The sequence below is a fragment of the Rhinatrema bivittatum genome, chromosome 4, assembly GCF_901001135.1.
Source record: "Rhinatrema bivittatum chromosome 4, aRhiBiv1.1, whole genome shotgun sequence".
Classification (NCBI taxonomy): domain Eukaryota; kingdom Metazoa; phylum Chordata; class Amphibia; order Gymnophiona; family Rhinatrematidae; genus Rhinatrema; species Rhinatrema bivittatum.
Window position 1 is genome coordinate 331,970,904 of NC_042618.1, and position 23,965 is coordinate 331,994,868.

At 46.3% G+C, this 23,965-nt stretch overlaps 1 protein-coding gene across 7 annotated transcripts in view; it reads left to right on the top strand.

Moving 5' to 3' along the window:
- Window positions 1-23,965, top strand: part of SEPTIN9 (septin 9) — a 612,883-nt gene that overhangs the window by 578,016 nt on the left and 10,902 nt on the right. The gene's annotated exons all lie outside the window — the stretch shown is intronic.

Sequence of the window (23,965 nt, forward strand, 5' to 3'; positions counted from 1 at the left end):
CGGCGTTGGTTATATCTCAGCCGCCCGCGGGTGTGTGATTACCGGACAATTCTGGGATTGATGGCTTCAACGCTCGCGTTGTTACCCTGGGCTTTCGCTCACCTGCGGTCCTTGCAGTCCTCGTTACTATCCCGCTGGAAGCTGGTTTCCGAGGATTTCTACCTACCGCTCCCACTCGCGGGCCAGGCAAGGTCCAGCCTACTCTGGTGGCTGGATCCCAGTCTTCTGTCCTGTGGAGTGTCCCTTCTGGTGCCCAGGTGGACGGTGGTGACCACGGATGCCAGTCTCTCCGGCTGGGGAGCAGTTTGCCTAGGGACATCGGTGCAGGGGCTTTGGTCAGAGTCGCAAGCCCGGTGGCCTATCAACCGTCGGGAGACCAGAGTGGTCCGTCTGAATCTTCAAGCCTTCCTACCGGTGCTATGGGAAAGGCGGTCCGAGTTCTTTCGGACAATGCGACTACAGTGGTCTACATCAATCGCCAAGTCGGGACAAGAAGTCCGCTGGTGGCGCAGGAGGCGCAGTCCTTGCTGGCCTGGTCGGAACGAAACCGCAGCAAGATCGCGGCGTCTCATATTGCCGGGGTCGACAACGTCCAGGCAGATTATCTCAGCCGTCACCGCCTGGATCCCGGAGAGTGGGAGCTGGCGGACGAAGCGTTTCTCCTCATCTGCAGGAAGTGGGGGGGGTTCCCCACATGAATCTGAGGGCCACGTGGCACAACGCGAAGGCTCCGCGATTTTACAGTCGGCGTCGAGAAAGGGGAACAGAAGGCGTCGACGCATTGGTACTCCCTGGCCGACGGATGTCCGGCTGTACGTGTTTCCCCATGGCCCATGATCGGCAAGCTTCTGCGGCGCATAGAATTGCAATCCTGGTGGCACCGGAGTGGACGCGCCGCCCGTGGTTCGCAGACCTCCTCCAGTTGTCGGGGGCAGCTCCCCTTCGTCTCCAGGGGTTCGCGGGGCTGCTTCAGCAGGGCCCTGTCTGTTTGGAGGAAGCGGATCACTTCTGTCTCGCGGCATGGCTTTTGACAGGAATCGGTTGAGGAGAAAAGGTCCCTCGGACGCGGTCATGGCTACGCTGTGGAGGTGCAGTCTACGTCCCTGGTGTATGTCCGGGTATGGATAATCTTTGAGGAATGGTGTGTTGAGTGGGGTTTGGACCCCGCTGCCGCTGCCGTTTCCGATATTCTGGCTTTTCTCCTGGCCGGGCTGGCCACAGGCTTCGCGTGCAGTTCGCTACGGGTCCAGGTGGTGGCGCTTGGTTGGTTGCGGGGAAAGATCCGGGGAGCTCCCTGACTCTTCACCCGGATATCTCCCGTTTCCTGCGTGGGGGGGGGGGCTAATCGCCTCCGTCCTCCCTTGCGTTCACCTTGTCCGGCTTGGAACCTCAACTGGGTTCTTTCCGCCTTAGGCTCGGCACTGTTTGAGCCCTTGAAGCGCGCTACAGTCCAAGATCTTACTTTGTAGAACGTATTCCTGGCGGCGATGGCTTCAGCACGCCGTGTCTCGGAAGTACAGGCATGTTCATGTAGGGAGCCATTTTTTTGCGGATCTCTGCCGTAGGGGTTTCCTGACGGACTGTTCATTCTTTCTGCCTACGGTAGTGTCGGCTTTCACTTGAATCGATCAGTGGAGCTCCCGTTTTCGCGGTCGGGGAGTCTTCGGACCCGAGATCGAAAGAGTTGCGAAAACTGGATGTGCGGAGGACCTTCGGGCCCAAAGAATGGTTCTGCGGCGTCTCGCACAGCGATCGCCCGTTGGATCACGGAGGCCAGTGGCTCAGCGTACGTAGTGCGGGGGAAATCCTCCGCACGAGGGTCTCAAGGCTCATCCGACGCGGTCTTCCGCTGCGTCTTGGGCGGATTCTTCTCAGGTCTCGCCTCAACGGATTTGCAGGGTGGCTACCTGGAAGTTGTTGCATACCTTCATCATATATTATCGGTTGGAGGTTCAGGCTACTGAGGCCAGAGGGTTTAGAGAGAGGGTACTCCGAGCGGGACTCTCTGCTTCCCACCCTCGGTAACTTAGCTCTGGTACTTCCCAGGTGTCCTGGACTGATCCTGGTACGTACAGGGAAAGGAAAATTAGTTTCTTACCTGATAATTTTCGTTCCTGTAGTACCAAGGATCAGTCCAGGATCCCGCCCGCAGTGCTACGCTAACCTAACGGAGAGTCCGCTCAGGGTTCTTCAAGATTAAAGCTATCCGCTTGTTTGTTCGCTCTCCCGGTTGGGGAGTTTGGTTCCCGTAGGGGTTGGTATTGTTTCCATTTATGTAGCGTGTTGCTAGTTGGCTATGGTTGCCTTATTGCTTTCTACTTTGACATTACGTATGACTGAGGGGCTGTGACTGGCACAGGGGCTTATATATGGCTCCGCCCACAAGTTTTAGTCTGTCTCCATCTACTGGTGCGGAGTCACAACCCAGGTGTCCTGGACTGATCCTTGGTACTACAGGAACGAAAATTATCAGGTAAGAAACTAATTTTCCTTTCTGGCTGGTCTTGATTATTATAACTCAGTCTTTCCTAGATTTGCCTAATTCATCTGGCCAGGTTTTTCAGATCATTCAAAATTCAGCTGTTGATATTTAAGGGTTAGAATATTGAGAACAGTTCTCTGGAAACTGCAATGGCTGTTGTGTTTTAGTTTTCAAAATTTGTAGAGGAGAGATACCAGTTTGTTTTCCTATGAACCTCCTCGCTGGTTGAGATCATCTGGCTCTGCCGCTCTTTGTGTACCAGCCCCTAAAGGAGATACATTTGTTAGTAACTCATAACAGGTCCTTTTCTTACGTGACTGGATTTGTAGAAATTTTTTCCATTGGATGTTCGCCAAGGGACAGATTTGTTACGCTGTTAGAAGGACAATGCACTTCTTTTTAATCAAGCAGTTGATGGATTAATGTAGCGTATATAACACTGACAGGAGCTATAATGATGGTATGATTTTATGGTGCTTCCCTGTGGTGTTTTGGTATTTTTATATTGGATAATATTGTTTTGTGATGTCTTTTGTGTATTGAAGGCTGTTTAGTTTTGTTATATATTCTATGGTTACCTTTTGTAATCTTGGGGCCGGTGCAATATTTTGGCGCAGAAAGCGGGTGCCATGCAATACTTAAATTAGGAGTCGTGTTAGTAAGGAGGTGCTAGGGTTGTGATATTAAGTAGGAGAAAAACTACATTTAACTAAAAAAAAAAAAGCCAGCAGTCGGGTGGAGGAAACTGTTGCTCAATTGACAAGCATCCGTTTCCTGAAACCCCGGTTGTGTGTCGGGTTTCCTAACCGGCAGACAGCAGTCGTCAATTGGGCTCTCATTAGCAAGGAGGCGCTAGGGGCATGCAAGCAACCCTAGAACCTCCTTGCTAATGCAACGATATTAAGTAGGAGGCGGTACAGAAAAGCATTGTGTTCTGCTTTTTTCTGTACTAGTTTTAAGTGCTCAGCAATTAACGCCTGCAGGCGTGTGCATCCTGGATGCACATTTTATTCTTGCATTGGGAGTGACTAAAAGGCTCATTCACATACATTTGCATGTGATGAATGCTATTAGTTTCACTCGGCTAATCCCCTTATTGCATAAGGGGATTAATTAGCGCCTCTTCAGCCCGCGTCCAACTGTGGCCCCATTGTTGGGTAAGAAATACATTTTTAATGTAACTGGATACAAAGTGAATTATGCAATATCTATAAAGTTTTTCCCATGAGGCAGGTGCTCCTAGGGATAAGAACATAAGAAAATGCCATACTGGGTCAGACCAAGGGTCCATCAAGCCCAGCATCCTGTTTCCAACAGTGGTCAGTCCAGGCCATAACCTGGCAAGTGCCCCAAAACTAAGACTATTCCATGTTACCATTGCTAATGGCAGTGGCTATTCTCTAAGTGAACTTAATAGCAGGTAACTAACTTCTCCTCCAAGCACTTATCCATTCCTTTTTTTAAACACAGCTATACTAACTGCACTAACCACATCCTCTAGCAACAAATTCCTGAGTTTAATTGTGCGTTGAGTGAAAAAGAACTTTCTCCGATTAGTTTTAAATGTGCCCCATGCTAACTTCATGGAGTGCCCCCTAGTCTTTCTACTATCCAAAAGAGAAAATAACCGATTCACATCTACCCATTCTAGTCCTCTCATGATTTTAAACATCTCTATCATATTTCCCCCTCAGCCTTCTCTTCTTCAAGCTGAAAAGTCCTAACCTTTTAGTCTTTCTTCATAGGGGAGCTGTTCCATTCCTCTTATCGTAGAATGGTTTTTTCCCCACTTTGAGGACTTATATAAAGTATCTGGGTATCTATGTATCCTGGGATTTCAAAGAACTTTATAAGTTTAACTATGCACCTTATTTACCCAGGTTCAGGGGGTCCTAAGCGACTAGATCTGGCACTAACAAAAATCTGTAACAGACAGCCAGGAAGAGGTGGAAAACCATGAGAGAGGGATCTAGCGAAGCTTGAGGCATGGTCTAAGGTTTGGCAGCTAAGATTTAATCCTAAAAAAAAAAAATGCAGAGTAATTCATTTAGGATGCAAAAACCCAAGGGAAGTTGGGTTTTTGCATCCTAAATGAGGAGAAAGTCTTTGGAGGAGGAAAGTCTTCTAAGCACAAAGGAAGAGTGGGATCTGTGGGTAACTGCATCTGATGATCTTAAGGTGACTAAACAGGTGGATAAAGCAGTAAAAGCCAGAAAGATACTTGGCTGCATAGGGAAAGGAATGGTCAGCAGAAAAAAGGAAGTGATATTGCCCCTATTTAGACCCTGGTGAGCCTGATTTGGAATATTGTGTACAGTTCTGAAGATTGCATCTTCAAAAGGATATAAACAGGATTCGGTCCAGAGGGTGGCTACTAAAATGGTCAGTGGTCTTTGTTCTAAAGCATATGGGGATAGACTTAAAGATCTAATCGTATACCCTAGAGCAGGGGGTCCCCAACCACCGGGACCGGGCCGTGGGAGTTTTTTGCCGGTCTGCGGCGCCGCCAAGTGTGTCGCGCGATCCCGGTCTCTCCCGCTGCTCTTCCTTCCCTGCTGCCGTTGCCGCTGGGCTATCAGCACGTTCAAGCCCAGTGGGAACGGCAGCGGTGCAAAAAAAAAAAAAAAAAGCTGTGGCATCCGCGGCTGGCCTCTTCTTCTTCCCGTGCGCCGCCCCCCCCCTCCCTCTGACCCGGTACAGGAAGTGGTGCGCGGGAAGGAGAAAGAGCCGGCCCGTGCCGCATGAAAAAATAGCAGCGGCGACAGCAGCATCGCCCCCGAGTAATCGAAGCAGCTGATAATAGGTAGAGACAGCAACGTGAGCCTCCCGCGGCCGATGGGATTCTTCTTTCTTGGCCTGCGGGGGCTGGAGGAGGAGGTGGTGCAGCTAGCGTTTGTGCTCGGGGGGGGGGGGGGAAGAGAGAGGAAGTGAGTGAGAGAAAGAGAGAGAAGCAGGCAGCCAGCATGTGTGTGATTGACTGGTCAGAGAGCTGATGTGTGTGTGAGAGACAATGAAAGTGATTGGTCAGGGAGATGACTGTGTATGTGAGAGTGTGAGACATTAGTCAGGGAGGTGACTGATGTGTGTGTGTGAGAGAGAAAAAGCATGGAAGTGAGAAGTCTGGGTATGTGAGAAAGCATGGACGTAAGAAGCCTGGTGTTGAGGGGGTGAAAGAAAGCATGGGAGTGAGAAACCTGGGTGAGTGTGCATGCATGAGAGAGAGAGACTGCTTGGTAAGGTGACGGTGTGTGTGAGAGAAAAAGACTGGTGTGTGTGAATGTGAGAGAAAATGTGATTCAGGGAATGAGAAGCCTGTGCATGTGAAGAGAAGTGAGCATGGGAGTGAGGAACCTGGGTGTGTGTGAGACAGCATGGGAGTGGGAAGCCTGTGTGTGTGTGTGCATGAGCGAGATCAGGTGACTGGTGTGTGTGTGTGTGTGTGTGTGAGAGAGAGAGAAATAAAGTGATTATGGGAATGAGAAGCCTGTGCATGTGAAGAGTGAGCATGGGAGTGAGAAACCTGGGTGTGTGTGTGAGACACATCATGGGAGGGAGAAGCCTGTATATCTGAAAGAGAACATGGGAGTGAGAGACTGGTGAGTGTGTGTGTGAGAGAGACAGAGAAAGTGATTATGAGAGTGAGAAGCCCATATATGTAAGTAGAACACGGGAGTGGGAAGCCTGTGTGTGTGTGTATGGCATGAGAGAAACTGTTCAGGAAGGTGACTGGTGTGTGTGTGTGCCAAAGACTGTTTGGGAGATGATTGGTGTGTAAGAGACAGAAACTGGTCATGGGGGCATGACTGGTATGGTGTGTGTGTGAGTCATGGGCACTAAGGAAGAGGACCATAAGTATAGAGCTTAGCTTCTACTGCTGCGTGCCACAGCCTGCAGGGAAGAGGAGTAGGACAGCTGCTGGAGGGGGTAAGTAAAAGTGGCTTTTTAAGTTTATTTTTCTTGACTGCCATTTTAATTGTGTGATGTCTGCTTTTTTGAAATATTTTATTGGTGTTTGGAGAATGTTTAATAGTTTTTATGAGTTTTTAATTGTTGGATGTTATTCTGTTCATAGCTGTTTTGAAACATTTATTCTGCTTATTAGTATAGTTTTACAATTATTTCTGTGTGGGTATCTATAGCTGCTTGCTAGTTCTGTTTTCCTAATAAGAGGTGTATTGGTTTTTAGGACCTGATTTAATATTTGTAGTGTTGCCTTTGCATAGATAGGGTTGCTCCTGTTTGAGTGTATTCCATAATACAGGTGTAACTGTGTGCAGATTAGTTTATGTGCATTACTACAGATCCTGGGAGTATGTTAGGTCGGTTCTGTGTCTGTTACCGAGATGAAATATTTTGCTAGCATGTAAGCGTTTGTATCGGTCTTATTTGTTGTGTTTTCTCAAGAGGACATGCATTGGTGGTAAACTGCTGTCTTTTCATAAGTAGGGCTATTGAGCCTGAAAGTAGAAGGAGTTTGAGTTACTGTTACTGAGATGTCACCAGAATATCTTTTTTGTAGGGTGAGTTGTATGGGGAATGTCATAATTCTGCTTTACATCCATTATTGTGGGTCAGGGGGTTCCCGTGGATACAAACTGTACTTTTACATCTAGCCCCGTGACGATCATGGGTCAGTGTGTCATGCATGTGAGAACCTATGGTGAGTTGAGTCACATTCACATTATAAATGTCATAATTAAATAAGTGTGCACTAAAATCCAACCCCCTCCATAACCCCGCCCCCATATGACCAAAGCCCCGCCCTGCCGGGCCATGGAAAAATGGTCTTGCTTGAAGCCGGTCCCTGGTGCAAAAAAGGTTGGGGACCACTGCCCTAGAGGAAAGGGGAAATATGATAGAGACGTTCAAATATCTCAAAGGTTTCCATAGAAAGCAGACTCTAGAAGGAGGGAGGGGTCATGAGATGAGGGTGAAAGTGGGTACATTTAGGAGTAACCTTAGGAAATATTTTATTTACCAAGAGACAAAAACAGTATCAGAATTCAAGAAAGCATGAAATACAGGGAATTTCTAAGGAAGTGATGAGAATTAGAATACTAAATTGGATGGATGGGTCATACAGTCTTTTTTTGCTGTCATGTTTCTACACTTTGTGGGCAGGAAGAATCAATGCCCTTAAAATGAGTGTGCTACTGTGCCTCTATTTGTTTCAACATGTACCATGCTATTTTCCTGGCCCTTTTTAACAAAACAGAATAGAATGCTTTTTATATTCGTCTGGGATGGTAAGCCTGCCAGAGTCAAACTGAAAATATGATGTCCAAAAGAGGCTGGAGGAATGGTGTTCCCTAATTTGCAGGCTATTATTGGGTTGCAGGACTGATGGGGGTATATGTTTGGCTTCATAGAGATCTCACAGTCCCCTGGTTTTCATTAGAAACTGCCTTGCCTGATGGAGTTGAGTTTTGCCATTCTGCTAATGCAGACTAGGCAGGTTATGCAGGAGAGGGAGGGCCTGTCTAGCTTGCCCTTTTATTGTCTGTACTGTCAAAATATAGCGAGAGATGTGCAAAAATTTCGGGATCCATGTGCAGTCACCCCTGTATCACTGCTTTTGGAAAAATCCTAATATGTCCATTCATACTTTTGGGGCTGAGGTCCAGGAATGATGGGATTATGGAACCTTTTTTTTGAAAGGAGCTCTGAAATCGTTTAACACATTACGATCAGAGTTCAGTGTGCAAAGAATATTCGTAACTATTACAAGAAGCTTCTCCGGGCACTGCAGATATATAATGCAGAAGGGTGGGCCTGGACTCACTCTACTGAGGTGGAAGTGCTGCTCACACAGGAAGACCCCCGCCCCCCCCCCCCCCCACACCACACACACAAAAGATGATTTATAAAGCCATTGTGGATGCGGGATTGGCAAGAGGATAGTCTGTTGGGGTGGAAGAGCAATGGATGCAGGATTTGGGATTACAAATTGGGCCAGAGGGATGGAAGTGAATATGGAGGAATGCTCAAAGGGTGCCAATATGCGTTCAACGCTCAGAACTCATAGTTAAGCTTATGGTGCGAATGTATAGATATCCATTGTTCTATTCGACATTTGACACATCCTCTTCCATTCTTTGTTGGAGGGGATGCAAGCAGGTGGGAATCTATATTTATGTATGGTGGCAGTGCCCTTCTGGTCTGTCAATTCTGGGGTAGAGTACAAAGGGTGGCCTGCATGATTCTGGTGCAGGGGTGGTTGTTTCTATGCTAGAACTATGCTTGCTAGATTGGTGAGGGGAGCTGGATTATTGATAAATACAAAAAGGAGCTATTTCAGCTTTGCTTCAAATTGCTCGGCCCACCATGAAATGGAAATTGGCACCCACAATAGAGCGTTGACGCAAACAGGTCTACAAAGTTGCATTAATAGGAAAGTTAATAAACATGCCGAAAAACATGGACTCCAATGTTGAGGTGTGGGCAAGATATGGGAGGGATGGGTTATAATATACCGTAAGTAATACTGAAGTTGTTAAAGGGAGTCAGGAGGAAAGAGTGCTGGGTGCGGAACTTTATTTTGCTACACATTTAAGAACATAAGAAATTGCCATGCTGGGTCAGACCAAGGGTCCATCAAGCCCAGCATCCTGTTTCCAACAGAGGCCAAACCAGGTCACAAGAACCTGGCAATTACCCAAACACTAAAGATCCCATGCTACTGATGCAATTAATAGCAGTGGCTATTCCCTAAGTAAACTTGATTAATAGCAGTTAATGGACTTTTCCTCCAAGAACTTATCCAAACCTTTTTTGAACCCAGCTACACTAACTGCATGAACCACATCCTCTGGCAACAAATTCCAGAGCTTAATTGTGCGTTGTGAAAAAGAACAGCCCTAACCTCTCCAAGCTTTATGCATTACAATGTGTATTGTGGACTGGTCTCTTTGCAGATGGTAAAGTTGATAAAAAAAAAATGCTCTGTGCTTGTTTTTTGTTAAACAAAAATAAAAAGAAAAGGAGGTGGTAGTAATAAAAAAAAATAAAAAAAATAATAAAAACAGTTGTATGCAGTCTTGTGGGGAGCCCCATGGTTTGATTCCCGGATCTGGATTCTGTACTTTGGGTGAGAGCTGATGTGGAGACAGAGTTTGTAGACCTGGCTGGGGGATGAGAAATACACCTGATCACGGATTGAGAGCTCAGTTGGGCAGAGTTCCAGAGGGAACAGCAGTCTGTGCTTCTCTACCGGGTCTGTGGCTGCAATAGCTGAATTGTTAGGGGTTTGTGCACATGGGGATCCCCACTTCTTACTTCTGGGAGCAAGCCAAAGGAAAAATCTCCCCCTTAAGATCTTCAGGTACTTCCTGGTGACCCAGATTGACCAGTGCTGGAGGCAGGATGCTGCTCTCGATGGACTATTGGTCTGACCCGGTATGGCACTTCTAGTTGCATCTTGGCGAGCATTGAAAGAACCCTTCTTATCTTCCCAGTGGTAGTCAGAGGCATTACGGAGCCTCTCTGGGCCCTGTGTGCACCACAAGGTTTGAGGAATAGCTGGATGTGCAGTACCTGTAAGAAAGCCCTGTAACCACACAGCAAATAATTTTTCCATTAAGTTTCTTTTTGAGGGTATATAGTGTGGTTTCTTTACACTTTTCACCATTGTTTGGGTATTTCAACCTTGCCACGTTCAGGTTAGCATGGTTATAAAATGCCTATTTAAATGCTGAATTTAATAATTGTAAGCACCAGAGGTGCAAACTGTGTGGTATTAACCCTTGTCAGAAGTGTGAACACATCTTTAAAGGAATGAAGAATGAAGCAACATCGGTAATTGCCTTCAGCCGTGGTGATTGATGGGTACTACAAGAGATGGTTAAACAAGACTCTCTCATAGCCCTTTCCTGCCATGTGAATTAATTAGTGCAAGCTCCTGCCAAAATAATAAAAAATTAGAAAAATAAACTACAGTGGGGGAAAGGTAGGAGAATATACTTTTCTACTGCATGACTTGCGATAAATCAGGGGGTGTTTGTGGTTTTTTTTTTTTTTTTGTTAACATTTTCTTTTCCATGAGTTGTACCAGTTCTGTGATTAAAGTTCAGACTTCAGCGTCCATTCATGTCAGTCTGGCCTCTTTCATAAGCACTAAAAAAAATCACTAGGAAAAAAATGAAAAGCCATTTCAAACAATCTGCTCTGCTGATCAGCTCAATTTTTGTTTATAGGTGTTTAGTCTCTCCAAAGTGCTGCCCTGTTTGTCTTTCTGTATAAATGAATGCAGTTCTCCAGGGGAGGTGTTTACTGAAAAGTGGGTAAGAGGTGTCTCTAACTGAGGTTCTGCCAGCTTTCAGATACCTCCGCCCAATTGTGGGGGAACAGCCACCAGTAGATGTGTCAGGAGGCTGAGGTCATCCCAGAAATGACAGGAGTTGGTAGGAACTAGAGCGTAAAACATAAAGACTTGGTGACGTGCCTCCTTTGCACATTTCTTATAGAGAGATGTATTTTCTGCTAACCGGTTCCTACAGTAAAAATGTGGGATTTGTACCAAAAGCCCTTTGAGATGAGACTGAAAGAACTTGGGTGTACCCTAGAACAGGGCTTCTCAACCGGTGTGTCGCGTCTCCCGGTGTCCCACTGCCCCATTGTACTTTCCTTCTCCCTTTTTCCAGCCCCCGCGGTCCAATTGAAAGCCTCCTTTCTTCCTACCCCCACTGCCCAATGGGAAGCCTCCTTCATTTTGCCTTCCCCCGCGCAGGCCAATCGGAAGCCTCCTCCCTGCCACCTGCCAGTGGGAGTAGGAAGAAGGGAGGAAGCCTTTGATTGGCCGGTGAGGCAGGCATGGCACTGCCCGGGAGTGGGGTGGGAGGAATAGCAGTGTAGAACCCCGACGAAGCAAGGCCGCTACGGGAGCCCAACCCCGTAGCGGTGAAGAGAAAACCCGACCCCGACGGTGCAAGGCCGCTACGGGAGCCCAACCCCATAGCGGTGAAGAGAAAACCCGACCCCGACGGTGCAAGGCCGCTACGGGAGCCCAACCCCGTAGCGGTGAAGAAAAAACCCGACCCCGACGGTGCAAGGCCGCTACGGGAGCCCAGCCCCGTAGCGGTGAAGAGGAAAACCCGACCCCGACGGTGCAAGGCCGCTACGGGAGCCCAACCCCGTAGCGGTGAAGAGAAAACCCGACCCCGACGGTGCAAGGCCGCTACGGGAGCCCAACCCCGTAGCGGTGAAGAAAAAAACCCGACCCCGACGGTGCAAGGGCCGCTACGGGAGCCCAGCCCCGTAGCGGTGAAGAGGAAAACCCGACCTCTGACTGAGGCGCCCATCCCTGTGGCGGCCGAAAAAAGAAGGCCCGCCGGATTAAAGCCACGGCGGAACCGGAGCCCATCCCTGCAATGAAGGAAGAAGTTATTTTTGGTGAGAGCTGATGTGTCTGTGTGTGAATGGGGGCCTGGGTGAGAGCTTGTGTGTGAATGGGGGCCTGGGTGAGAGCTTGTGTGTGAATGGGGGCCTGGGTGAGAGCTTGTGTGTGAATGGGGGCCTGGGTGAGAGCTTGTGTGTGAATGGGGGCCTGGGTGAGAGCTTGTGTGTGAATGGGGGCCTGGGTGAGAGCTTGTGTGTGAATGGGGGCCTGGGGGAGAGCTTGTGTGTGAATGGGGGCCTGGGGGAGAGCTTGTGTCTGAGGGTGTGAATGGGTGCCTGGGGGAGAGCTTGTGTCGGAGGGTGTGAATGGGTGCCTGGGGGAGAGCTTGTGTCGGAGGGTGTGAATGGGTACTTGGGTGAGAGCTTGTGTCATTGGGTGTGAATGGGTGCTTGGGTGAGAGCTTGTGTGTAGGGGTGTGAATGGAAGCCTGGGTGAGAGCTGGTGTGAATGGGTGTAAGAGCTTTTGTGTGTGATTGAGAGCTTGTATATAAGAGAACATGAGTGTGATTGAGAGAGCGAGACTGGTCAGGGAGGTGATGTGTTTCTGTGTGAGAGAGAGAAACTGGTCAGGAAGATGACTGGTGTGAAAGAGACCGAGACTGGTCGTGGGGGTCTAATTGGGGGTGTGTGTGTTGTGAGTGACTGGTTGTGGGTGCTAAGGAAGAAGATTGAGGACAGAGCTTCAGCAGCCCTTGCTGCTTCTGGTTAGTGCTATTGGCCTGGAAGGGAAAGGAGTAGGAGAGTTGCTGGAGAAGGTAAGTAAAGGTGGCTTTTTAAATTTATTTTTCTTGATTGACTGCCATTTTAATTATTGGGTATTATGCGATGTCTGCTGTTTTGAAATATTTTATTGATATTTGGACATGTTTTAATAATTTTTATGAGTATTTAATTGAATATTATTTTGTTCAGCAGCTGCTTTGTAACATTTTTGGTATAACTTTACAATGATTTCAGTGTGGGGCTCTGTAGCAGCTTGGCTTATTCTGTTTTCCCAATAGGAAATGTTTTAGTGTTTAGGGCCTGGTTTAATAGTTGTATTTCTTAGATAGGGTTGTTACTGTTTGCGTGTGTTCCGTAATACAGGTGTAACTTTGTGCAGGTTAGTTTGTGTGCATTATTGCAAATCCTGAGTCTGTTAGGTGCTATATTTCTCTTTCCATTTCTCCAGGTTCGCACTGTATGCAGAGTGGCTTTTTTGGTTTTCCGTTCCAGTTTCTGTCTCCATATTTATAATTTGTGTTTTTTCTGTACTTGGTGAAGGTCAGTTCTGGGTGTGTGACCGAGGTGAGGTATTTTACTAGCATGTAGGCATTTGTATCAATCTTATTTGATGTGTTTTCTCAATAGGATATGCATTAGTGGTAAATTACTGTCTTTTCATAAGGAAGGCTATTGTGCCTGGTAGTAAAGGGAGTTTGTTTTGCTTTTACTGAGATGTCATCAGAACCAGAATATCTTTTTTTTGTATGGTGAGTTGTACGGGTAATGCCCTAGATCTGCTCTGCACTCATTGCTGAGGGTTGAGGAGATTCCTGTGGATGCAGAGTGCATGTTTACACTTAGCCCCGTGATGGTCACATGTTCAGTGTGTCACGCATATGAGAACCATTTGTCAGGTGTGTCCCGGCCAAAAAAAGGTTGAGAACCACTGCCCTAGAAGACGGGGGGGGGGGGGGGGGGTGGATATGATACAGGATATCTGAAATGTATTAATGCACAGGAAGCCAAACTTTTTCAATGGATAGGAAGTTATGAAACTAGAAGTCTAGAAGTCACAAACTTCAGCTCCAAGTTGTAGACTCAGGAACAATGTCAGGAGGTATTTTTTTCACAGAGAGGGTGGTAGATGCCAGATATGTCCTCCTGGAGGAGGTGGTGACAAGACAGTGGCAGACTTCAAAAAAAGCATGGAAGGATCCCTAATAGCAAGAGAATGATAATGAAACACTGGGCAGCTGTTACATTTTCACCTGCAATGCAGCCTCCTCATACCCTGACCATGATGCCTCCCTGCCAGCAGAGCTCTCTTCAGAACTCTGTTCCACGCTATCCACGTCAGCATCTTACTAACAGGAGTCCTCAGTATGCCTGCGCTCCAACCTTGCCAAACACCTCCTCCGTGCCTGCACCCAGGGTTGGAGGAACCACTAGGTGAGCTAGGCCTGTGCCTAGGGTGCCGAGACTTAGGGGGTGCCGCGGCAGGCAGCAGAATTTTGAAAGGGCAAAAAGTGCCAGCCCCCGACTCACCCTGCCTCCCCCCCCCCCCCCCGGTGGTCCAGCAGAGGGCCCAGGAGCGATCTGCCGCTCCCGGGGCCTCGGCTGCCACGAAGCAAAAATGGCGCAGTGGCCTTGAGCCTCTACTTTGTGACAGGGGCTACCGGTGCCATTGGTTGGCCCCTGTCACATGGTAGGGGCTAAAGGTCACCGGCGCCATTTTGCTTAGTGGCAGCCGAGGCCCCGGGAGCAATAGATCACTCCCAGGCCCTCCGCTGGACCACCAGGGGGGCATCGGGAGGGTGGCACTGGGGGGGAGGCAGGGCGAGGTGGGGGGCTGGCTGCCTGCCACGGCGCTCCCTAAGTCTCAGCGCCTGGTTCTCCGGCTGTGCTGATCTTCCTTTCTTCGGCCTCGTGATCAGCTAGCCTGGCTGCGCCGATCTTCTTTCTGTGTGTGTATATATGAGAAAGGAATGGAGCTTTCGTGTGTGTTGCGGTATGTATGTAAGAGAGGAATCTGCCAGTTTAAAAAAAAAATGAAATGTGATAATACATATACCTCAATTTTTGTGCTGGTAGCGCTTTTGAAAAGTTGGATGAAAGATGAAATTACTGAATTTTAAGCATCCCTCTTCTGGAAAATAAAATTTAACAAAGTGGGTAGAGACAAATACTAAAGCAAAAAAAAATATTAAAGAAATGTTCATCTCAGCAAACTCACAAATTTAAGATACTGATGCCAGGTGGGGTTTGTTTTTTTAAGCATAATTTAAGCATGAAGACTAGAATAGTTCCAATCTGAAACGGTTTTGCTTTTTTTTTTTTTTTTTTAAGCCTTTAGAAAATGTATATTTTTAAATAAGACTGGAATCTTACCATTTAAAAGGGAAGCTAAGGATGTCTTTCTGTTCCATATCTCCCACATGAATAATCATACGACTGATAGTTTGAAGAAAGACACTTGCTTTATTGCCTGAAAGCGTACAACAAGAGAAGCTGTATGGTGTGAGTGGTTGTCCCTTGGGAGGACAGAACCTGAAGGAAGGGTGTCATTTTGCCTTCTGATAGGAATGTGGTTTTCTTATATAACTGTTGGGAGCATTACTTTCACTTTTATTAAAAGTGAAAAATGCTGCAAGTCTGAAAGCAAGGTGCTTCTGTGAGAGTATAATGTGTGTGTGAGACAGGGAGGGTGCTTCTGTATGTGTGTGGTGTATATGTGAGTCAGGGAGGGTGCTTGTGTATTTGCAAGAGATGGAGCATGTTTTTGGCTGGCTTGTGGCTGTGAGATAGAGCATGTGTGTGATTGAGAGTTTGTGTGTAAGTGAAATAGAGCATGTGTGTGATTGAGAGTTTGTGTGTAAGTGAAATAGAGCATGTGTGTGATTGAGAGTTTGTGTGTAAGTGAAAGAGAGAGAGCATTTGTGTGATTGAAAGCCTGTGTGTAAGTGAAATAGAGCATGTGTGTGATTGAGAGAGACTGGCCTGAGAGGTGACATGTGTATGTGTGAGAGAAACTGATCAGGGAGACGACTGGTATGTGTGTGCTTGTGTGTGTGAAAGAGAGAAACTGGATGGGGAGATGATTGGTGTGTGAGAGACAGAAATTGGTCCTGAGGGGGGGTGTGTGTGTGTGTGAGAGAGAAGAGACTGGTTGTGGTCCCTAAGGAAGAGGACTGTGAGGGCAGCTTCAGCAGCTACTGCTGCTTCTGGAGTGGCCTGCAAGGGAAAGGAGTAGGAGAACTGCTGGAGAGGGTAAGTAAAGGTGGATTTTTAAGTTAATTTTTCTTGATTGACTACCATTTTAATTATTGGGTAGTATGTGATGTGTCTGCTGTTTGAAATATTTTATTGGTGTTTGGTAGAGCTTTTTTGGGGGGGGTTTGTGTTAGTTCACAATGGTGCCTGGCAGTGGAAGGTGTTTGTGCTGCTGTTACTGTGAGGTGACACCAGAATTTGAAAATATCTTTTAGTATGATGAGCTGTAAGGGAAACATCCAAGCTCCATTGTTTAGGGGAATTTCAGTGGATGCACAGAGTTAGAGAACTGAAGATGCAGGATTTGTATTGACATTTCTGTTCCTTCCTATATATATTCCTGACTTCACTCTCATAGCCCTATAGAATTAGTTGAATGAGGCTATCAAATAATTTTATAGTGTGAAACTGGCCAGCTTTTTAAAATTACCCAGAAGACCCTTTGGACTTTTTTATTAACACTTTTTTTTTTTATAACCAATTTTAAAGCAGGATCCATGCTATAGAGGTGGGTGTGATGAACAAATGACATTTTGGCTTCCCCCCCCCCCCCCCCCCCCAACAATTCTGTCTAGAGATGCCACTGATTTTCTGTGACCTTAAGCATTAGTACAAGGATTAAGGGGGGGATGCTGGAGAGGCACACAAATGCATTGGCCCCCAGGCGCCGGAGACCCTTGGTGCACCACTGGGTGTGAGCGATATGGGGCCGCAAAGAGGAGTGGAGATTTGGCGGGCCTCGAGCAGTGCCCAACCTGCTCATGACCCAGAAAACCACACAGTCGGCGGGCGTAATCGAGAAATGAGGTAGGAGTCGGGGCCGAGACCGGGGGGGGGGGGGCGATGGCACAAGGGAGAAGGCTCGCCTAGGGCGCCAAATCCCCTTGCACCGCCCCTGCCTGCACCACACCCAAGGCTCAGCCCTGTATAACCATCTGTTCCCTGTTTCAATACCTTTGCATCAAGTCTATTTTTGCTCCTTGCCCTGACCCCTATTGCCTCATGGCCTCTGGGCCTTCTGACCTTTGCTTTGCCTTGCTTGTAACCTCCAAGCTTATATAGGCCTTGTCTTGCTCTGTGGCCTATCTAGGCCTCTCGGTTGTCTTGCCACTCAAAGCCTTCCCTGCTTACTGCTGCCTTTGGGCCTTTATGTTCCATGTTCGGTTTTGTCCTTGTCTCACCTGTCCTGTCCTAGTCAATCTTCAGTTCCAGTTATTGCCTCCATTCCAGCCTTGTCTGTACCAGCTCTTGCCCTCACCAAGATATACTGGTGCTGCAGGAAAGGGGACTGGCTAGGCGGAAGACCAGCCCTAGCCCTGTCCTGTCTCCTGGCACTCTCAGGAAAGTGTTCCCACAGTCCAGACCAGCAGATCCTAATAGCAACCTTCCATGAGCAACAGTTGCCGCCCATGGCTGCAGTGTGCTTCCTGGGATAATCTGCACAGAGCAACTGTTGCAACCCTAAAGGGGACACAGTGGGACTGGGGATTGAGTTCCATGTGGGAATTTGGTCTATTTTGAGTAGATGCACATGAAATCCCTTCTGGGCAGACTGGATGAGCCTTTTTGGTCTTTAGCTTCTGTCATTTACTATGTTACCATGTAAGTGTGCAGATTGTTTGGAAAGGATTACAATGGGGTGGAAATATATTTTAAAAACTTAAGAACCAGTTAAAAACTTCTAAAAGTCAGGGGAAAAAATGGCCATTTTTTTTCTTACCTTACCTTTTTTGTTTGTTTGTTTTTTGTGTATGTTTTTGCTATTTTGCTTGCTTTTGGTTGGATTTTATTTGCTCATTTTTTTTCTTCATCTTTTTAGTTTAGGGTTTGGAGTTCTTTTGCTGATTTTTTTTTTTTCCCTTTATTTTTTGCTTTCCTGAATTTTAGGTGGCCAGTGATTTTACTGTATTCTATGCAACTGCCTTAGTTGGAAAAGACAGAAGCCATTATTAAGGCATGCAGTTTTAGCGGTTCCATTTAAGAAACCAACATGCGATGGGAGGTTTTCTTTTTCATATAATATTCTGATTTTCTTTAATAGATTGCTTGTTGTGATCAAATGTTGAATAATGAAATGGAAGAAAGGCTGTCAGCTTAACATGAACCCACTGACTCCATAAAAATAAAACTTGGAGTACATTTGGCACTGCCCCCTAGTGCCCACCTTCTAGGATTGTATATTTGGGTATGTTCGCATGCGCGTGTGTGTGTGTGTGTGTGAAGAGATCAGGTCATGACCAATCCTAAATAAATTTTCCTAACAAAATAAATTAAAAATCAAACCCAGTAATAATAATTCAGAATTAAATAACAGTATAAAACATTCACAATTGCTCCTGCAGGTTGCTTAACTGAACTGCAGTAGTGAAGAACCAAGTTTTTTAAATCTGAGCTAATTTCTCATCAGGTGTTAGGCCTGCACAACAAAAAGCTGCCTTACCTAGTATTGAGTAATTTTATATCTCTTATGGCCACCCTCCCTATGTAAATCAAGCATCCTTCAGTTTACAAGGGAAAATGCACAGCAGAATGCTTGGGGAGCAGTGTGCTATGGACAAAGAGTACTTAATACCTAAGTTAACACTGTTGACCCTGGAGATGGATGCTGGATTGTACTCTTTAGATCAAGGCTTGCCAAACCTTGAGTCCGGGACCCCACATGGGTTCACAAAACCTTTAGCTGAGGGTCACAAGTGCTTCAAATGGCAGAACTTTTCAGGCACCAGCAGCAAGAGCACTAGGTGAAAGTCAGCATTTGGGCTGGAGCCAGCATGTGCTCACAGGCCCTGCAGTGGAACTGCCCTTGCATTGGTTTCTGTGGTAACAGGAAACACCGCACAAGGAAGGATCAAGGCTGCTGCAGAGCCCGTGAGCTTGCACTAGCCCTTAATCCCTATGCTAACTCATTAGTAATACTACTGCCGCTTGTAGGTCACTGTCAGGAGGCAGTCATGAGGTGGGGAAGAGAGGGCAGTGTGTGCATGGATCAGTGGAAATTACCACTGCGACTCACTTGCCACCCACCATTAAACCTACCCAAGAGAAAAAATGTTGCCCCTGTCGTCAGTCTGCCCTCTCTTTCCGTCGGATGTCATCCACCTTCGGTCCAAAGCCTGAAATTAAGTGTTCAGATGACCTTGGCCAAGGGGGATGTTTGGAGGAAGGGCTACTTAAAGGAGAGATGAGATACAGGAAGGCTTTGAGAATTGATAAAATAGAGCAGGACAGGCTGTGGAGGGTGAGAGAGGAGGAATGATAGAAAACCAACTTGGGGGGGGGGGGGATGTAAGAGGAGCTAGAAAGGGGTTCAGCTGGGGGGGGATGTAAGAGAAGGGTTAGAGGGAAGGAGGTGAGGCTGGGAAATGAGGGGATGGGAGATGAGGTGAGAAGACAAGATCAGTTGGGGGTTATAAAAAGGGCTTGCGGTGAAAGTTATCAGCTGGGGGAGTGTGACGAGCAGGAGGGTATGGGTTTGGAGAGGAGTAGAGATTGAGAGAAATGACCTGTGGGAGCAGGAAGAGGTTGAGAGGTGATCTGAAGTGCAGGGGAAGATGAGAAGGAATGATTGGAGGGGGACTGCACACCTGCTAATTTGTTTTGGTCATCCTTTGGGGTCATATCAATTTTCAAGTGGTAAAATGGGGTCGCACTGGCTACAAGTTTGGGAAGCCCTGCTTTAGATACTAGACTTGATGCGTAGGGCCTCTGTTTGGATCCAAGCTTAATTTCAGTACTGAAGTTATGTTTACAATTTTTGAAAGCTGTTCCTACTTGTCCAACTTGCCATCATTATGAAAGCAGGGTTGCTGCCATGCTGACACTTATTGCATAGTTCCTGCATCCCTTTCGAGAGATGGCAGGAACTGCTGATGTGAACTCTGCAAAGAGCATTTTTTTTTAAGTAAAGGGGCATTGCCATCATATAAAGATGGACCTCTTTTAGTCTAGAAAAGTGGGAGAATGCAAGAGAGAAATGTATTAGGTCAAAAAAGAGACCTAGAGATAAGATGAAAGGAAGAAACCATAGAGCTAGAAAGGGTAACCTGATATTGCATAGAATCTAGTTAATACTGCTGCTTTAAACTCTAGTCTAGGTAAGGAAATATATAAAAAAAAATGTTTTTAAACATTTCAGGAAATTGTCCCTTATGCATATAGGGGTAGATTTTCAAAGAAGCACATGGACATACATGTGCACGCGCTACCCAGCACTCACACGACGCCCAATTTTATAACATGTGCATGCAGTGCGCACATGTTATAAAACCGGGGGTCGGCGTACGCAGGGGGGTGCACAATTGTGCACCCTGCACGCATCGATGCCTGCGGCCTTCACCTTTTCCCTCCCCCTACTCTATCCTACCCCCCACCTCTATCTTAACCTTTTGCGCGAAAGTTGCACACACTGGCAGCCTGCCGACACGCGATCCTCCAACACGGTGGCAAATGGCCGCTGTGCCGGAGGCCTCTGGCCCTGCCCGCCCCTGGACCGCCCCTTTTTTGAAGCCCTGGGACTTAGACGCGTCCCGCAGCTTTAGGCATGTCACGGGCCTTTTTAAAATAGGCCCGGCGTACATAACCACCACTACGCGCATAAGTCTTTTAAAATCCGGCCCAAAAATGTATACATGTTAAATTTTAAAGATATGTAAATACTGAATGCTTGATTAGCATATCTGGCTGCATCCCGAATTATGTTTTGTGAAACTGGACATTTGCAGAGCCTATTGGGGGGAGGGGGGGGAAAGGGGATGTGCATAATTTCCAAGATCAAACTTAAATTCTAGTCTGAGTTCACCACAATCCATGTCTTGCCTTGCCAAATTATTCCGGTGAAAATATCTAGTGGAATTTTCTTTATCCCCACAGATTTATAAGAACATAAGTGCCATGCTGGGTCAAACCAACATCTGTTGAGCCCAACATCCTATCTCACAGTCTCATCTCAAATATTTGATCTATTTCTTGTTTCTCACTCTCAGGGATAAGCGATGGCTTTCCTGAGTCTACTTGACTAATAACTCTTCATGGACTTTTCCTTCAGGAACTTGTCCAACCCTCTTTTGAAACGCACAATATTAGTCTCCTTGACCACGTCCTCTGGTAACAGATTTCGTGGCTTGCTTATGCGCTGAGTAAAAATAAAATACTTCCTATGATTTTATTTTAAATCTGCTAGTTGTTAGTTTCATGGAGTGTCTCCTGGTTCGAGTGTCATTGGAAGTGTAAATAACTGTTCCTATTTACCCATTCCACCCCACTCATTATTTTATACATCTCAATCATATCCCTTTTGTCATTTCTTTTCCAAGCTAAAGAGCTCAAATCTGTTTAGCCTTTCTCCATAACTGAGCACTTCCATCTCCTCTATCATTTTTGTCGTCCTTCTCTGTACCTTCTCCATGTCCACTATGTCTTATTTTTTTGTTAGATGGGGTGACCAGAACTGCACACAGTACTCGTGGTGCAGCCTCACCACAGAGCTATACAAAGGCATTATGGTGTTCTCAATTTTGTGTTCTCTTCTTTTCCGAATAATTTCTGACATTCTATTTGCCTTTTTGACTGCCACCACCCACTGAGCTGTGAAGATGTCAAGAGTTGTCCACAAGGATTCAGAGATCCTTTCCAGGGTGGTGACTTCCAACACAAGAGTCCAACATTGCGTACCTGTAGCTGGGATTATTTTAATGTGGACTTTGTACTTGCTCACATTAAATTGCATCTGCCATTTTGGTGCCCAAGGTCCTTCTGCAGTTCCTTACAAATCCACTGTTTTAACTCAAAACAATTTTGTTTCATTTGAAAACTTGGTCACCTCACTTGTTCCTTTCTCCAGATCATTTATGAATATGCTAAAATAGCACAGGTCCCAGTGTAGACCCCTGGGGCATTTCACTAATAAAGGATTCTGGGGGATCAGCTACAGATCCACTAGAATATCACACATTGTTGCTATGATCCGTGTCCAATTGCCATACATCTGCTGCATAATTTTGCCCATGCTGGAGAGGGCTTGGGAAAGCCTCTTCAACGGCGGTTGGATGACAGGATCCAATGAGCTTACAGATGTTTCCCATAGGTTTGCAAACCTCTTGCAAAAAGATTGCACATCCTTACTTGGTGGGAGGGGAGGGGCAGAGTGAAGTATTCCTCCTGCTGGCTCATTTTTGTATACTGTCAATAAGTTAGCTACATTGAATTTGTGCAGTAAAACCAGGTTTGTTGATTCTAATTATTCTGGTTGAGAACACACCCAACAAGCTGCTGCTGCATATCTCTTTTGGAGTAGAGCAGCTGCATTCTGACCAGATGTTTTGGTCTGTTGAGCAGAGCTGCTCTTTTGCCCCAAATACATAGTCATTCCCAGAAGACTACAGGATGAGTCACAGAACAGACCCATTGTGTTCATACCACCAGGAAAATCAAAACTACTCTCACATCTGAGAAATATTTATTTATTTATTTATTTATTTGAGTTTTTTCTATACCGGCATTCACGGAGTTCGTATCATGTCGGTTTACATAAAACAAGGGGTGATCAATAAATTATAAACGTACTTAACTATAACATGAGTATACATTTACAAAATATAACAAATTATAACAAGTGCACAGAAAAGCAGTTACAATAAAACAAGGATGGTTCTAACTGGGAGTAGAAGAAGAGGATGATAGAAGTTTAACAAGAAGTAGAACGTGCAGTGGTTGGTAAGTCTGTATCAGTTTATTGGGTGATATCACAAACTGATTGTATGTTAGATGCATTGTATTCTGCTTTGGGCTTTTTTTTTATTTTATTTCATTTTAATTGTATTTTTGGCACAGTAACTTCTCCTACTCCTTTTGGACTTCCAGCTCGATTCGATTTGGTTTCTTTTGGGCAATAGCGCCACCAGTCTTCATTCACAGCTACCTCTGGGGTATTTCCCCTATTTTTTTTTTTTAAGGCTCCTTAGCCCAATCATTGTATTAGCAATACCTGACCAGAAACCACAGATGCTAGCTGTCCCCAAAACCCAGTAGATGTGCACACTAACTAGATCTAGTGAGTAGGTGTCAACCAATTTGTGGTGGTGGCTGAAATTCCCTCCTCCTCCGGCTGGCCAAGCTGAAAATTGAACCCTGATCTTTCGCATGGCAACACTGCACTGTGGCAGGTGGCACGAGACTTGTGACTGAAAAGTGGGCTTGGAAATTTTGGGGCATTCCTGCTCTGCAAGACTCAACGAGTAAAGAAAATATAAGCCCAGATGAGGGGTGCACACAACAAAAGGTCAGATGTACGGTTTTTTGTGGTCCTGACCTGAGTTCTGTGGGTTCAAAAACACAATGGTCTGTTAGATGGTGGGTTAGACTTAGCATGTAGACAGTTATACCAAAGCCTCTGAGCCGACTTACCAAATCAACATTTTCCTCTCTGTGACTATCAAATTGCCCCATGCATAAATTCTTCAGTCCCCCTATATCTATTGAGTTTAGTAGACCCAAGACCTCTAATCCACAACCCTGGAATCTATTCATCAGTCTCACACAAAATTATATTTTAAACTATCAAAAGCTTTTATTCTTCTGCGATACCAGCAGTCAAACAACAAAAATCACAAGGATGAGATGTGGGATTCCACAGCGAAGGTAACAGTAGCAAGAAATACACACAGTTTTCCTAGCGTGTAGCCAGATGGACTCAGGGCCAGTGGGTTATGTGCTCCTCTGCTAGCAGATGGGAGACTGAGTCAGATTTCAAAGCTGATGTCAATCTAGATATACCCCTGCAATGACCTCAGCTCCTCAGAATTTCTCAGTCTCCCTAGCAGATGAGGACACTATTCTCTCGCTAGCACATTGCTAGCGGTTCCCTTCCTGCTGCGGTGCATCAAGATATGATCCATCTTTCTTCTTATAGTCCAGGTGCATTGGTCATTCTTCTAGCATAATCTCATCAGTACTCGCAGAGAATCACTGAATTCTTCACAGGAGGAAATTTCCAGAGAAGGCCGAAGGATCTCATAATATAGTTGGTCCATGCCTGCTCCCAGGTGCCACAGGATGTGCCCTTGTACATAACCATCCATGGAAACAGATGGCCAGCTGGACTTGAATAACCAGCAGGC